At 36.1% G+C, this 15,658-nt stretch overlaps 1 pseudogene; it reads left to right on the plus strand.

The window, feature by feature from the left end:
* Positions 1-15,421, plus strand: part of LOC112925696 (uncharacterized) — a 30,126-nt pseudogene extending 14,705 nt beyond the window's left edge.
* Positions 15,422-15,658: the final 237 nt, after the last annotated feature.

Consider the following 15,658-nt stretch of genomic DNA (forward strand, 5'->3'; position numbering starts at 1 on the left):
TATATACACACATCTCTTAGGTTGTACATGACATACATAACTATAAGTATATGTGTATAAGTATATAAACGTACTTTATAATATATAGCATACATATAACATGTATATATTTATAAGTGTATAAGTATATAAACACATACTTTATAATATATTTGTATATAGTATACACATTTTAAAAATGAAGATCATAGTAGGGTACCATGGTGGCTCAGTCGGTTAAGCATCTGACTCTTGGTTTTGGGTCAGGTCATGATCCAGGTCCTAAGATTGAGCCCCTCATCAGACTCCACTCTCAGTGTGGAGTCTGCTTGAGATTCTTTCCCCTCCTCCCTCTCCTTCCCCATCTGCTCCTTTCCCTGCTCATGCTTTCTCTCTAAATACATAAAATCTTAAAAAAAATAAGGATCATAGAGGTAAAGTTGACTTATCATACAACTTGTAAAAAGTGGCAGAGTTAGGAATTTTTATCCATGCCTTTCTAATTCCAAACCCTGTCCTTTCAACACTCATCATGTTACTTTGGTATTAGAATAAAAGGAAAACAAAATCTTGAAATACTTCTGTGGATACTCATTTCCTCTCTCTAATGGAAAATGTGTACTTACAGATTGAAGAACCAAATGTGTTGCATGTTCTGTGGGGTTGGCCTCACTTCCATGGATGTCATTTTGACAGCTTTTAAATCTAAGGATTGAACTTAGCCTCTGGAATAGGCTCTTCTGTAATGGAATCTTTGGCACAGCTCTTTTGGGGTATGTCTGTGTATCTACCTGGAATAAGCTCTACTTTATTTCTAGACACTTTTAAATGTGTTTCTTATTACTTTTGACCACAATTAATTACCAAGTGATTTTTCTCTTTGCCAGTTTTTATTTATCATTCATCTTCAGCAGGAAAAAAAAAAGAGAGCAAATCTAGAAAGTGACATATAGACTAGTAATTATTTTGGTTTCATAGCAACTAGGAGCAATTTTTAGATAAGTGGTGCCTATTTTGGCTTCCCAAGGTTATTGCATATAATTCTGACATGGTCTTAGCAGAGTAAAATTCATGGAGACAATCCAGCTTTAGGTAAAGTTGAAACCATTAAAGATTTACACATCAAAACAAGGATTAAAGTGGATCTGGTCACGAGTTGTGTTCTTAAAGATTCTTGCTATGGTATTATGTTTACTTTACAGGAAAATCTGTTGACAGTCATGTCTTCAAAGGTATCATTAACACAAGTTAAGGGTCAGATAGACCTGGGTTTGATTCCAGCTCCAATATTTTCTCTGAGATTTTAGGTAAGTTACATAAGCTCTTTAAGCTATATTTTCTTTTTCTTAAATGAAGATGACATTATGTAACTCATAAAGCATAAATTAATTAATGTATGTAAAAAATTAGTACAGTATCTGACAAGTAGCAGTCGTCAATAAATGTAAGCTATCATCATCATCATCAATATTTGCTATTGCTATTGCTATCATCATAATCATCATCATCATATTTGTTCTGTATTGAACTCATCACATTTGTTTTTTAAAGGAATTGTACTACTTCCACTTCGGTTTTAGAAAAGCTGTGTCTATACAGCTCGACAATTCAGTAAAAGAATTTAGTCCAACTAGTTTTGAGGCACTGTGTAAACATAAAGTGAAAATCATGTGAAAGCCTGATATTATTATAATTAAAATATTTACCTTAATTTTCAAATAGGTTGGAGGAAAGAGGAAACCTTTCCTTCTAGGTTCTTGGTTTAGCTAATCTTGCATTATTCTCAAAACATGTCTTTGACCTTCAATTCTACCTTTTTTGGTTCAACTAGACTTATTTGTTCCTCATCTGATATATGCTAGGGACACAATGATGAGACAGTCTTTGCATAAAGGGAGTTTTAAGTCTAATAACCATGTTCTTACAGTAGTACAGGGTAGCTTTCATGTGGACTTGACTGTTTATCATCTGAACAATTTGTGAATGGTCAAGCATTGACTGATCTCTCTTGATATATATCTCTATCTCACTCTCCTCTCCATTTTACAATTTTTTTCTCTATGTAAGGCCAATGTAAGAGATATTTGAGTCTCTACCAGCTGGAAAGACAATGACAGTGGTCTTTCCTGAGTTTTTAAATCATCAAAGACTATTAAATGGTGGAAGGATTAGACTTCTCTTTAGTAGCTCCAAAGAGCCAAACTAGGATAGATAAATGTGTATCAGGGAGGCAGATTTTGGTTAGAATACAAAGAATTGCATGGGCTTCTCAGCTTGGAAATATTTGAATAAACACTAAATTACCAGAGATCTGGACGACTATGGAATTCATTCCTGTATTTAGCATGACATTGTCCTAGAAGTTCTTTCTGGTTCCTTTTAGTTCTGAAGTTCTGTGCAACATGGAGCACTCTCTAATGGGTTAGATTTCCATGCTACTAACAAAAATTATTCTTTCAAAATTTTTCTGTTGACATTGTTGGGCAGTTTAATCCCTTAAACTTATCATTTTAATATTGCTAACTATAACTTGGATAGTTTCTTATATAAAGAGTACAAGTGAGACTTTGAGAATCTACTATTTTATTATCAAAAGGAAATGTGTACAATGAGACTTCACCCATAGTAAAAAGCAGGATAGAGGGATACCTGGGTGGCTCAGTGGTTGTGTCTAGCTTTGGCTCAGGGTGTCATCCTGGGGTCCTGGGATCAAGTCTCACATCAGGCTCCTCTTGGGGAGCCTGCTTCTCCTTCTGCCTATGTCTCTGCCTCTTTCTGGGTAGCTCTCATGAATAAATAAATAAAATCTTTTTTTTAAAAAAGCAGGATAGAAATCATCTGCTATGTGCAAAGCACTTTCTCTTAACAGGGAACATATCCTCATTTTAGTTATTGCCAAGGAAAGATATTAGCTCCCACCTCATTTCTCCTGCTTCTGCTTTCTTGAATTATCCATTTGGCCTAGTGGATTACCCATCTGCAGGCTCAGCTTTGTTCCAGTTCTTAGACCAATCCCATTTGAAGTTTATTATCTTGTGGCCTTCCTGCTGGTCTGACTCAATACACATCCTAGAATCTCTGGTATCCTACATTGTTCTTAAGTACTCTGTATTAATTTGTATCATGTAGACTAGAGGCATATATAACCAATGATTTGCCACTGTAGTCCTGACATCTGGTTTTCTGTATTGACTCTTGGGTTCCAGCTCTTCCTTTCTGGGTACCCCAATTTGTAGATTTAATCTTTTGCTTTGGATTATACTCTGACATTATGTTCCAATAAATAATGCAGTATATCTTCTTTTTTACTTATGATATAATAATAGTAATAATGGCTGCATATCTTTGTGCTTACTATGGGGCAGCCTTACCATAGTTTAAAAATTAAGATGGAAAGCTCTAATTTTCAAAGAAAAGTAGTATAAAAGTTTAGAGTGGGTTTTTCTTTCATATGAGAACAAACTCCTATAATGGAGTTTTTTTAAGACAAGAAGTAATTGGAATCCCATCTTCAAAGAGTGTTGTGGGGAGAAATATTTAATGTTTTTTTTTATCATTCAGAGATTAGAAAAATAGAAAAGTGATTAAAAAAAGAAGCAGTAGGAATTTCAATTGAACATAATGAAAACCTTTATGGTTAGCAGGGTGTAGCAAACCCACTAAGGGGAACCAGACACTGCTAATTAGTTTGTACATGGTTTAAAAATTACTTTAAAGATGTATATAGAAGCCTGTTCAATTAAAAAATAATAATCTTATACAACTGGTTTTCAGGTACTATGTACACAGAAAATGAAAATTGTGTGAAAGATATTTTTAGAACTAAAATGCTTTCCTGATTGACTCCAAGAAGAGACTAAATAACTGGTCCTGAAATGTTTTGCTATTCAGCTGCCTGAAGGCTGGCAAATAGAACCTCTAAAGTGCATTATAATTTTCAGATTCTCATCATTCTCTGAGTCACAATTGAGAATAAAACAGTTTTAGATCATGTAGGAAACATTTAGTTGTTTCTCTTTCCACCAGAATCTTAAAATGCACATTTTTCATGATTTTTGTAATGAACAGGTAATTATATATTTTGATTTATCTATTTCAATGATCATAATTAAATATGATTCATCACTGTAATTTCATCAATAAATCAAAGAAAAAATTATTTAAGAGAAAAAAATTATTTAAGAGGAGAAAGACTGCACTTACATTCCAGTGTCACAACATCTTACTCTTTAAGACTATTGTAGTTATTTTCTCAATATCCACCCTGTATTAAACAGACATGAATTCAAACAGCCTACCACCTCAAAATAAATATACTTTCTGAGATACTTTCTGTTAATACTCTAACCTTATCAATCCAATGTTGTTTGTTCCTAGTAAAGACTGGTGGACCAAATATCATGAAGGTTGCACAAGTACCTGAATGAGCAGACCCAGTTGCAGGAGGTCAGAGTTCAGCCAGGAGGATAAAGCATGATGACCAAGGGGTGAGGCAATTTGCAGGCATAGTAAAATGAACTGGGAATGTGATAGGAGAATGATCAGTAGTCCATAATGAAGGGGTAGATAGAGTGAAAAACCAGGAAATATGAAAGAATATAGTTTATGAAAGAGTTGAGGAAGTCTGAGATATCTGTTTTCTCATCTACAAAATGGAGCTAAATATTATCTGTAGGATTGAATATTGGGAGGATTGAATGAGATGTGTATAAAACATTTAACACGTTGCCTGACACCTAAAAAGACTCCATAAATGTTAGTTCTTATAAGACTATGATTAGTAAGGCGTGTGAATCTCTTGCCTGATGTATATTTTTTTCTGCACATTTCTGGGTTGTCTTTGCAATAGTATTGCAGTATCGACTCTTACATAGCTTGTAGTCAGTTATGAATTCCAAGGGTGTAAGCCATACTTAATTTTAGTGAGGTTTCCTTTGTATTTCTGGGTATCTTTTTGTTTTTCATTTTTAAGCTTGTTCCTAATACTATGTGCTTTCTCTTGTTGAAAATATTCCTGCTTCATAGGACAATTTAGAGTATATCAATGTTCATTTTGCATGTTATTTCTGTGCCATAACCATGCCAGTTTTAACATTATGTGGACATCTGATTAACACATCTTAAGTTTTTTTAGTACAAAAGCTCTGTCCCCTTGTCTTTGTCCAACAAAGGTGCTGGCTCTGTTTAAAGGTCCACAGACACCAAATAAAAGACTGTCAAAGAAGATGGAACATAATAGACTTAAATTTAAAACTTAAGTTTTTTATCTGAACTACTTTTGGGCTCTGGGGTTCCCAGTTCCAGTCTTACCTCTATAGCTGAATTACATTGTTTATAGATGGTATCTGTTTCCCACACTCCCAAGATTTATTAATGGAAATTTTACTCCCACACCAGGGAGACAACAGCATTCCTTGGAATGTGACTGTTATCACAACTCAGTGAAACCCTTTCATTAACATATAATAAAAAACAAATTCAAATGGGATGAAATTTAGTGGTTCAGTTTTATTATTTATTATTTATTATTTTTTTATTTATTCATGAGAGACACACAGAGAAAGAGAGAGAGAGGCAGAGACACAGGCAGGGAAAAGCAGGCTCCATGTAGGGAGCCTGACGTGGGACTCCATCCCTGGTCTTCAGGATCAGGCCCTGGGCTGAAGGCGGCACCAAACCGCTAAGCCACCTGGGCTGCCCTGGTTCAGTTTTAATATCTTGGTTGAAGAATTCAAGGAAATCAATTTGTGATGTTTTCTAGGTTCTGTGAAAGGTAAATATTTTTAAATAAATATTTTTCATTGTAGATTGCTTGTGTTTAACATATCTTCTGAAATACAAATTGTTTTTATAGAGACAATAGAAAGAAATTAAGAAAAAATAATTGAGTTTAGCTATAGCATGAAGCTGTCCAAAAGTTTCTCAATTCATATTACATGAAGAAATTGGGAAACTAAATGGGTATCAATTGGTTTAGCCTTCAGAGTAATTATTCTTCAGTTGATTTAGCATGCTAGATAAAAATGAAAGTTAATGCCTATGCTGATTAGGAAAAAAATTGTTAGCTTTTTTATTGAGTATTGAAATGCACATAGATTGATTCTAAATTTTATTATATTGCATTCAGATCACTATCACACATAAGTTACCTAGATCAGAACATATCAAAATTTAGCTATAATATGAATTAATGCAAGACACATTTGATCTATGTTAGAGAAAATGATCTCACTGGAGAATAATAAATAATGAGGTAGATTGCTTCTGAAATATTATTTAGGATTATTAGGGGCCACAGGCAAAGAAGAGGTGGTGACAGTCCCACTTCTCCCTTGTGTTAATGAGAAAATAATTGTTGGAGGGTCTTTAATTCCAAGCAAAATCCCAATTGGGAGGCCTTTGAAGATTTGCTCTTTATACCCTTTGAGAGAAGAGAGCACTAAAAAGACCCTACAAAGATGTTAATCAAAATTGTTAAATTTCCAGCATTCTAAATCTCCTTCACTAGGGTAAAAAAAAATCAAATAAACTTCCTTCTCCATACAGAATCTTATGTTGATTGTTGAATTTGTCACTGTGGGTGATTTGTAATGTATTTAATGTAGTTCCATCTTGAATTTCCTAAGAACCTGGATTTTACTTCATCAGACAGCAGTTGACTTCTGCCTCAGCATACCAGGGTGGCTCTAGTGTTGTCCTCACAACACAGTACCTTTTACCCTAGTCCTCTCCATAGTAGAGTTGATGCCTATGTAGATGTTTCAAGAATCTAGACACCTCTGTAATTTTCTTCTCCAGAATAAGTGAAAACTTCATCTAAGTCCTCCAAGATCTTTGTAGAAGATTCCAACAAATGAGAGTAATTTTCATTTGACCTATAATTTTTAAATATTTTACATTTTGTTCAGTCTGATGACTCTTGGCTTTGTGTCGATATGTGTTGAAAGGGAGAACAACTTACACTAAAGGATATTTATATATTGCATTAAAGATTCAATTCAAGATCTCTAACAGATTTGTTTTCTTTAACTTGACTTCAGGGAAAAGAAACAAATAAGACAATAAGTTCTCATCAGTGCATTATTCTTTTTTTAATAATAAATTTATTTTTTATTGGTGTTCAATTTGCCAACATACGGAATAACACCCAGTGCTCATCCCGTCAAGTGCCCCCCTCAGGGCCCACCACCCAGTCACCACCACCCCCCCACCCTCCTCCCCTTCCTCAACTCCTAGTTAGTTTCCCAGAGTTAGGCGTCTTCCATATTCTGTCTCCCTTTCTGAGATTTCCTACCCATTTCTTCTCCCGTCCCTTCTACTCCCTTTCACTATTATTTATACCCAAATGGATGAGACCATATAATGTTTGTCCTTCTCTGATTGACTTATTTCACTCAGCATAATACCCTCCAGTTCCATCCATGTCGAAGGAAATAATGGTGGGTATTTGTCATTTCTAATGGCAGAGTAATATTCCATTGTATACATAAACCACATCTTCTTCATCCATTCATCTTTCGATTGACCCCAAGGCTCCTTCCACAGTTTGGCTATTGTGGACATGGCTGCTATAAACATCGGAGTGCAGGTGTCCAAGCGTTTCACTTCATCTGGATCTTTGGGGTAAATCCCCAACAGTGCAATTGCTGGGTCGTAGGGCAGGTCTATTTTTAACTCTTGGAGGAACCTCCACACAGTTTTCCTGAGTGGCTGCACCATTTCACATCCCACCAACAGTGTAAGAGGGATCCCTTTTCTCCACATCCTCTCCAACATTTGTGGCTTCCTGCCTTGTTAATTTTCCCCATTCTCACTGGTGTGAGGTGGTATCTCATGGTGGTTTTGATTTGTATTTCCCTGATGGCAAGTGATGCAGAGCATTTTTTCATGTGCATGTTGGCCATGTCTAATGTCTTCCTCTGTGAGATTTCTCTTCATGTCCTTTGCCCATTTCAGGATTGGATTATTTGTTTCTTTGCTGTTGAGTTTAATAAGTTCTTTATACATCTTGGAAACTAGCCCTTTATCTGATACGTCATTTGCAAATATCTTCTCCCATTCTGTAGGTTGTCTTTTAGTTTTGTTGAGTGTATCCTTTGCTGTACAAAAGCTTCTTATCTTGATGAAGTCCCAATAGTTCATTTTTGCTTTTGTTTCTTTTGCCTAGGTGGATGTATCTTGCAAGAAGTTACTGTGGCCGAGTTCAAAAAGGGTGTTGCCTGTGTTCTCCTCTAGGATTTTGATAATCTTGTCTAACATTTAGATCTTTCATCCATTTTGAGTTTACCTTTGTGTACAGTGAAAGAGAGTGGTCTAGTTTAATTCTTCTGCATGTGGATGTCCAATTTTCCCAACACCATTTATTGAAAAGACTGTCTTTCTTCCAGTGGACAGTCTTTCCTCCTTTATCGAATATTAGTTGACCATAAGGTTGAGGGTCCACTTCTGGGTTCTCTACTCTGTTCCGTTGATCTAGGCGCCTGTCTTTGTGCCGGTACTACACTGTATTAGCGACCACAGCTTTGTAGTACAACCTGAAATCTGGCATTGTGATGCCCCAGCTATGGTTTTCTTTGTAAAAATTCCCCTGGCTATTCGGGGTCTTTTCTGATTCCACACAAATCTTAAAATAATTTGTTCTCTCTGAAGAAAGTCCATGGTATTTTGATAGGGATTGCATTAAACGTGTAAATTGCCCTGGGTAACATTGACATTTTAACAATATTAATTCTTCCAATCCATGAACATGGAATATTTTTCCATCTCTTTCCTCAATTTCTTTCAGAAGTGTTCTGTAGTTTTTAGGGTATAGATCCTTTACCTCTTTGGTTAGGTTTATTCCTAGGTATCTTATGCTTTTGGGTGCAATTGTAAATGGAATTGACTCCTTAATTTCTCTTTCTTCAGTCTCATTGTTAGTGTATAGAAATGCCACTGACTTCTGGGCATTGATTTTGTATCCTGCCACACGGCCAAATTGCTGTATGAGTTCTAGCAATCTTGGGGTGGAATCTTTTGGGTTTTCAATGTAGAGTATCATGTCATCGGCGAAGAGGGAGAGTTTGACTTCTTCTTTGCCAATTCGAATGCCTTTAATGTCTTTTTCTTGTCTGATTGCTGAGGCTAGGAGTTCCAGTACTATGTTGAATAGCAGTGGTGAGAGTGGACATTCCTGTCTTGTTCCTGATCTTAGGGGAAAGGCTCCCAGTGCGTCCCCATTGAGAATGATATTTGTTGTGGGTTTTTCGTAGATGGCTTTTAAGATGTTGAGGAATGTTCCCTCTATCCCTACACTCTGAAGAGTTTTGATCAGGAATGGATGCTGTCTTTTGTCAAATGCTTTCTATGCATCTATTGAGAGGATCATATGGTTCTTGGTTTTTTTCTTGCTGAATCACACTGATTGTTTTTCGAGTGTTGAACCAGCCTTGTGTCCCGGGGATAAATCCTACTTGGTCATGGTGAATAATTTTCTTAATGTATTGTTGGATCTATTGGCTAGTATCTTGTTAAGGATTTTTGCATCCATGTTAATCAGGGATATTGGTCTATAATTCTTCTTTTCAGTGGGGTCTTTGTCTGGTTTTGGAATTAAGGTGATGCTGGCCTCATAGAACAAATTTGGAAGTACTCCATCGCTTTCTATCTTTCCAAACAGCTTTAGTAGAATAGGTATGGTTTCTTCTTTAAACGTTTGATAGAATTCCCCTGGGAAGCCATCTGGCCCTGGACTTTTGTGTCTCGGGAGGTTTTTGATGACTGCTTCAATTTCCTCCCTGGTTATTGGCCTGTTCAGGTTTTCTATTTCTTCCTGTTCCAGTTTTGGTAGTTTGTGGCTTTTCAGAAAGTGTCCATTTCTTCTAGATTGCCTAATTTATTTGCGCATAGCTGTTCATAATATGTTTTTAAAATCGTTTGTATTTCCTTGGTGTTGGTAGTGATCTATCCTTTCTCATTCATGATTTTATTAATTTGATTCGTCTCTCTCTTCTTTTTCATAAGGCTGGCTAATGGTTTATCTATCTTATTATTTCTTTCAAAGAACCACCTCCTGGTTTTGTTGATCTGTTCCACAATTCTTCTGGTCTCGATTTCGTTGAGTTCTGCTCGAATCTTTATTAACTCTCTTCTTCTGCTTGGTGTAGGGTCTATTTGCTGTTTTTTCTCTAGCTCCTTTAGGTGTAAGGTTAGCTTTTGTATTTGAGTTCTTTCCAGTTTTTGGATGGATGCCTGTATTGCGATATATTTCCCCCTCAGGACTGCTTTTGCTGTATCCCAAAGATTTGGAACAGTTGTATCTTCATTCTCATTAGTTTCCATGAATCTTTTTAATTCTTCCTTAATTTCCTGGTTGACCCTTTCATCTTTTAGCAAAATGGTCCTTAACCTCCACGTGTTCAAAGGCCTTCCAAACTTCCTGTTGTCATTTAGTTCTAATTTCAAGGCATTATGGTCTGAGAATAGGTAGGAGACGATCCCAATCTTTTGGTATCGGTTCAGACCTGATTTGTGACCCAGTGTGTGGTCTATTCTGGAGAAAGTTCCATGTGCACTTGAGAAGAATGTGTATTCAGTTGAGTTTGGATGTAAAGTTCTGTAGATATCTGTGAAATCCATCTGGTCCAGTGTATCATTTAAAGCTCTCGTTTCTTTGGAGATGTTGTGCTTAGAAGACCTATCAAGGGTAGGAAGAGCTAGATTGACGTCACCAAGTATAAATGTATTATTATCAAAGTATTTCTTCAGTTTGGTTATTAACTGGTTTAAATATTTGGCAGCTACCACATTCGGGGCATATATATGGAGGATTTTTACGTCGTCTTGTTAGATAGATCCTTTAATATGATATAGTGTCCCTCTTCATCTTCATCTCTCACTACAGTCTTTGGGGTAAATTTTAGTTTATCTGATATAAGGATGGCTACTCCTGCTTTCTTTTGAGGACCATTGGAATGGTAAATGGTTCTCCAACCTTTTTATATTCAGGCTGTAGGTGTCCTTCTGTCTAAAATGAGTCATAGGGATCCCTGGGTGGCGCAGCGGTTTAGCGCCTGCCTTTGCCCCAGGGCGCGATCCTGGAGACCCAGGATCGAATCCCACGTCGGGCTCCCGGTGCATGGAGCCTGCTTCTCCCTCTGCCTATGTCTCTGCCTCTCTCTCTCTCTCTCTGTGTGACTATCATAAATAAATAAATAAAATAAAATAAAATTTAAAATGAGTCATAACTGTATTATGCTGAGTGAAGTAAGTCAATCGGAGAAGGACAAACAAACATTGTATGTTCTCATTCATTTCAGGAATATAAATAATAATAAATAATAGTGAAAGGGAATATAAGGGAAGGGAGAAGAAATGTGTGGAAATATCGAAAAGGGAGACAGAACATAAAGACTCCCAACTCTGGGAAATGAACTAGGGGTGATGGAAGGGGAGGAGGGCGGGGGGTGAGGGTGAATGGGTGACGGGCACTGAGGGGGGCACTTGACGGGATGAGCACTGGGTGTTATTCTCTATGTTGGTAATTTTTTTTTATGTTGGTAAATTGAACACCAATAAAAAATAAATTTATTATTAAAAAAAGAGAATATTATGGAAAACTATATGCCAAGAAATTGCACAACCTAGGAAAAATGGACAAATTCCTAGAAACATAAACTACCAAAACTGAGACAGGAATAAATAGAAAATTTGAATAGACCAATAACCAGCAAAAATTGAATCAGTAGTCAAAAAACTCCAAACAAACAAAAGTCCATTACCAGATGGCTTCACAGGCAAATTTTACCATTTAAAATGAGTTAATACCTAGTCTTCCCAAACTGTTCCAAAAAAATAGAGAAGGAAGGAAAACATCTGAATTCACTCAATAAAACCAGCATTATCCTGATACCAAAAGAAAAGAAGACACCACTAAAAGCACAACCACAGGCCAATATTCTGATGAACATAGACTGAAAAATCCTCAACAAAATACTAGCAAAACAAATTCAACAATACTTAAAAAAATCATTCACCATGATCAAGTGGGATTTATTCCTGGGTTGCAATGATGGTTTAATATTCTCAAATCTATCAATGTGATACATCACATCAGTAGGAGAAAGAATAAGAACCATATGATCATTTCAATAGATGCAGATAAAGCATTTGACAAAGTACAACTTCCATTCATGATAAAAACCCTCAACAGAGTAGGTTAGAGGGAGCATACCTCAACATAATAAAGGCCATATATGAAAAACCCACAGCTAACATCATCTTTAATGGGGAAACACGGAGAGCACTTCTCCTAATGTCAGGAAAAAGGAAAGGATGTCCACCCTTTTCTTTTATTCAACATATTACTAACCACAGCAATCAGACAACAAAAAGAAGTAAAAGTCATTCAAATTGGCAAGTAAGTAAAACACACTATTTGGAGAAGACATGATACCATATATAGAAAACCCCAAAAGACTCCACAAAAAAAAAAACTGCTAGAACTAATAAATTCAATAAAGCCACAGGATACATGATCAATGTATATAAATCTGTTGCATTTCTAATAAGGAGACAGCAGAAAACAATCCCATTTACACTTGCACCAAAACAATGAAATACCTAGGAATAAACTTAACCAAAGAAGTGAAAGACCTATACTCTGAAAATGATAAAATACTGATGAAAGAAATTGAAGATGATACAAAGAAATGGAAAGATATTTCATGCTCACAGATTGGAAGAACAAATATTATTAAGATGGCTATACTACCCAAAGCAATCTATGCATGTAGTGTAATCCCTATCAAAACACAAAGAGCATTTTTCACAAAACTAGAAAAAACAATTCTAAACTTTGTATGGAACCACAAAAGTAGTGTTGAAAAAGAAGAGCAAAGCTTGAGGCATCACAACCCTGGACTTCAAATAATATTACAAAGCCATAATTATCAAAACTGTATGGTACTGGCACAAAAATACAGATAGATCAATATAATAGAAAAAGAAAACGCAGAAATACACCCACAAGTATATGGTCAAGTAAAGTTCAACAAAACAGGAAAGAATATCCATCCAATGGGAAAAAGACAGTATCTTCAACAAATGGTGTTGAGAAAATTGGACAGCAACATGCAAAAGAATTCAACTGGACCACTTTCTTACACCGTCCACAAAAATAAATTCAAAATGGATTAAAGACCTTAATGTGAGACCTGAAGTTATAAAAATCCTAGAAGACAACACACGCAGTAATTTCTATGCACCAGTTATAGCAACTGTTTTCTAGATATATCTCCTGAGGCAGGGGAAACAAAAGCAAAAATAAACTATTTGGACTCTATCAAAATAAAAATCTTCTGCATGGCAAAGGAAACAATCAACAAAACTAAAAGGCAACCTATGGAATGGAAGAAGATATTTGCAATTGGCATATCAGATAAAGGGTTAGTATCCAAAATATAAAAGGAGCTTACAAAACTTAACACTCAAAAACCAAATAACCCAATAAGAAATGGACTGAAATTTCTCAAAATATTCAAGTTGCCGATAAACTCATCAAAAGATATTCATCAAGACTTACCATCAGGGAATGGCAAATCAAAGCTTCAAGAAGACATCATCTCACACCTGTCAGGATGGCTAAAATCAACAACAGAAGAAACAAGAGGTGTTGGCAAGGATATGAAGAAAACGGAACCTTCTTACACTGTTGGTAAGAATGCTAACTGATACAGTCACTGTGGAAAACAGTATGGAGATTCCTCAAAAAAAAAAATTAAAAATAGATCTACCCTGTGATCCAGCAATAGTGTTACTGGGTATTTACCCCCAAAACACAAAAACATTAATTCAAAGAGATACATGCACCCTATGTTTATAGCAGTATTATTTACAATAGCTGAGATATGGAAGCAACTCAAATGTTTATTGTTAGATTAATGGATAAAGAAGCTGTGGCAATGGCATATTATTTAGCCATAGAAATTAATAAAACCTTGCAATTTGCGATGACATGGATGGAGCTACAGAGTATAATGCTAAGCAAAATAAGTCAGTCAGAGAAAGACAAATACCATATGATTTCACTGATGTGGAATTTGAGAAACAAAACAAATGAGAAAATGGGAACAACAAGAGAGTGAGAGAGAAATCAAGAAACAGACTCTTAATAGAGAACAAATTGACGTTTACCAGAGCGGAGTAGGCATGGAGGGATGGGCTAAATAGGTGATGCGGATTAAGGAGTGCACTTGTGGTGATGAGCACCGGGTGATGTATGGAATTGTTGGATCACTATATTGTATACCTGAAACTAATATGACACTGTACGTTAACAAACTGGAATTACAGTAAGAACTTAAAAAGCCAAAAAATATGTCAGTATGCAGCTGATAGTTTCTTAACAGGTGCATAAGCCTTTGAAAGAATGCTTCTTCTAAGATCACATGACAGCTACTAGTTCTCCACTGCCAGCAGATGACCCAAGTGAAAAATGACCTGCACCCAAAAGGCCCTGCTGTATCTCCCAACTAGCAAAGTCCCTAATCAGCGCTTACTAAGATTCATAGCTTATACAAATATTATATAGGTGAGGATGTCTGTTCTATTAATAAACATTTCTTTTTTATGTAATATGTGTAAGTCATGGAAAATGCAAAATGGATAATATAAAATTTGTGTCCTAGAAATATTAATATACATGAAGAAACAACCCAGGGAATGTTCAAATTCTTCTGAAACTATAGTTTTCCTAGTCTCTACAAAAAAAGTATAAAAAGTATATAAAGTATAAAAAGACTTTTATTTTAATCACCCTACAAGTCAGCCTTATCATATCTGTATATTGCTGATGGTAAGAGCACAATGCCATGTATGAAGATGCTGAAGGATTTGATTGATAGGTAGAGTTAGAGATATCCTGTCCCCATCCAAGAAACTATAACTATCTTATCAAAGTAAAGAATGGAACAGGGGATCCCCTGGGTGGCTCAGCAGTTTAGTGCCTGCCATTGGCTCAGGGCGTGATCCTGGAGTCCCGGGATCGAGTCCTGCATCGGGCTCCCTGCATGGGGCCTGCTTCTCCCTCTGCCTATGTCTCTGCCTCTCTCTCTCTCTCTCTCTCTCTCTCTCTCTCCCTCTCATAAATAAAATCTTTTTTTAAAAAAAGAATGTAACACAGGTCCATGCAACAATCACAGGTGTGGAGGTCAGCATGAAAACATATCTTAAAGCTATGAAAATTACCATGAACAACAGAGAAACTGTACAACTGAAAATGCCAAATATTCAGAGAAATAATATTTGATATTTGATTTGCCAACAGCTTAACTTTGGATACACTACTCATGGATGTTGAACCTAAGGTGAAATATAGAAAAGGGAAGCTATTGCAGGAAGAGGCCAAGGCTTAAAAAGAGAAAGAAATGATGGCCAAGGTAGAGAAAGAGGTGGTCCTAGGTGATAATGTCTCTCAGATTACTGTTTCAAAATAATATGTGATTTGGGATATTTTTTGTACAAGTTTTATGTCTGTATTCAATAAACATAAATGCAGGGGAGAAAGGAAACAATAGTACCTACCTACCTACTGAGAGAGTGAGAGATGGAGGGGAGGTGGGAGAGAAAGATTTCTTTTAGGAACTGGCTAATGTGATCATGGAGGTTGAAGTCTCAAGATCTGCAGCCAGCAATCTGGAGA

This window comes from Vulpes vulpes, chromosome X, assembly GCF_048418805.1.
Source record: "Vulpes vulpes isolate BD-2025 chromosome X, VulVul3, whole genome shotgun sequence".
NCBI classification, from domain to species: Eukaryota; Metazoa; Chordata; class Mammalia; order Carnivora; family Canidae; genus Vulpes; species Vulpes vulpes.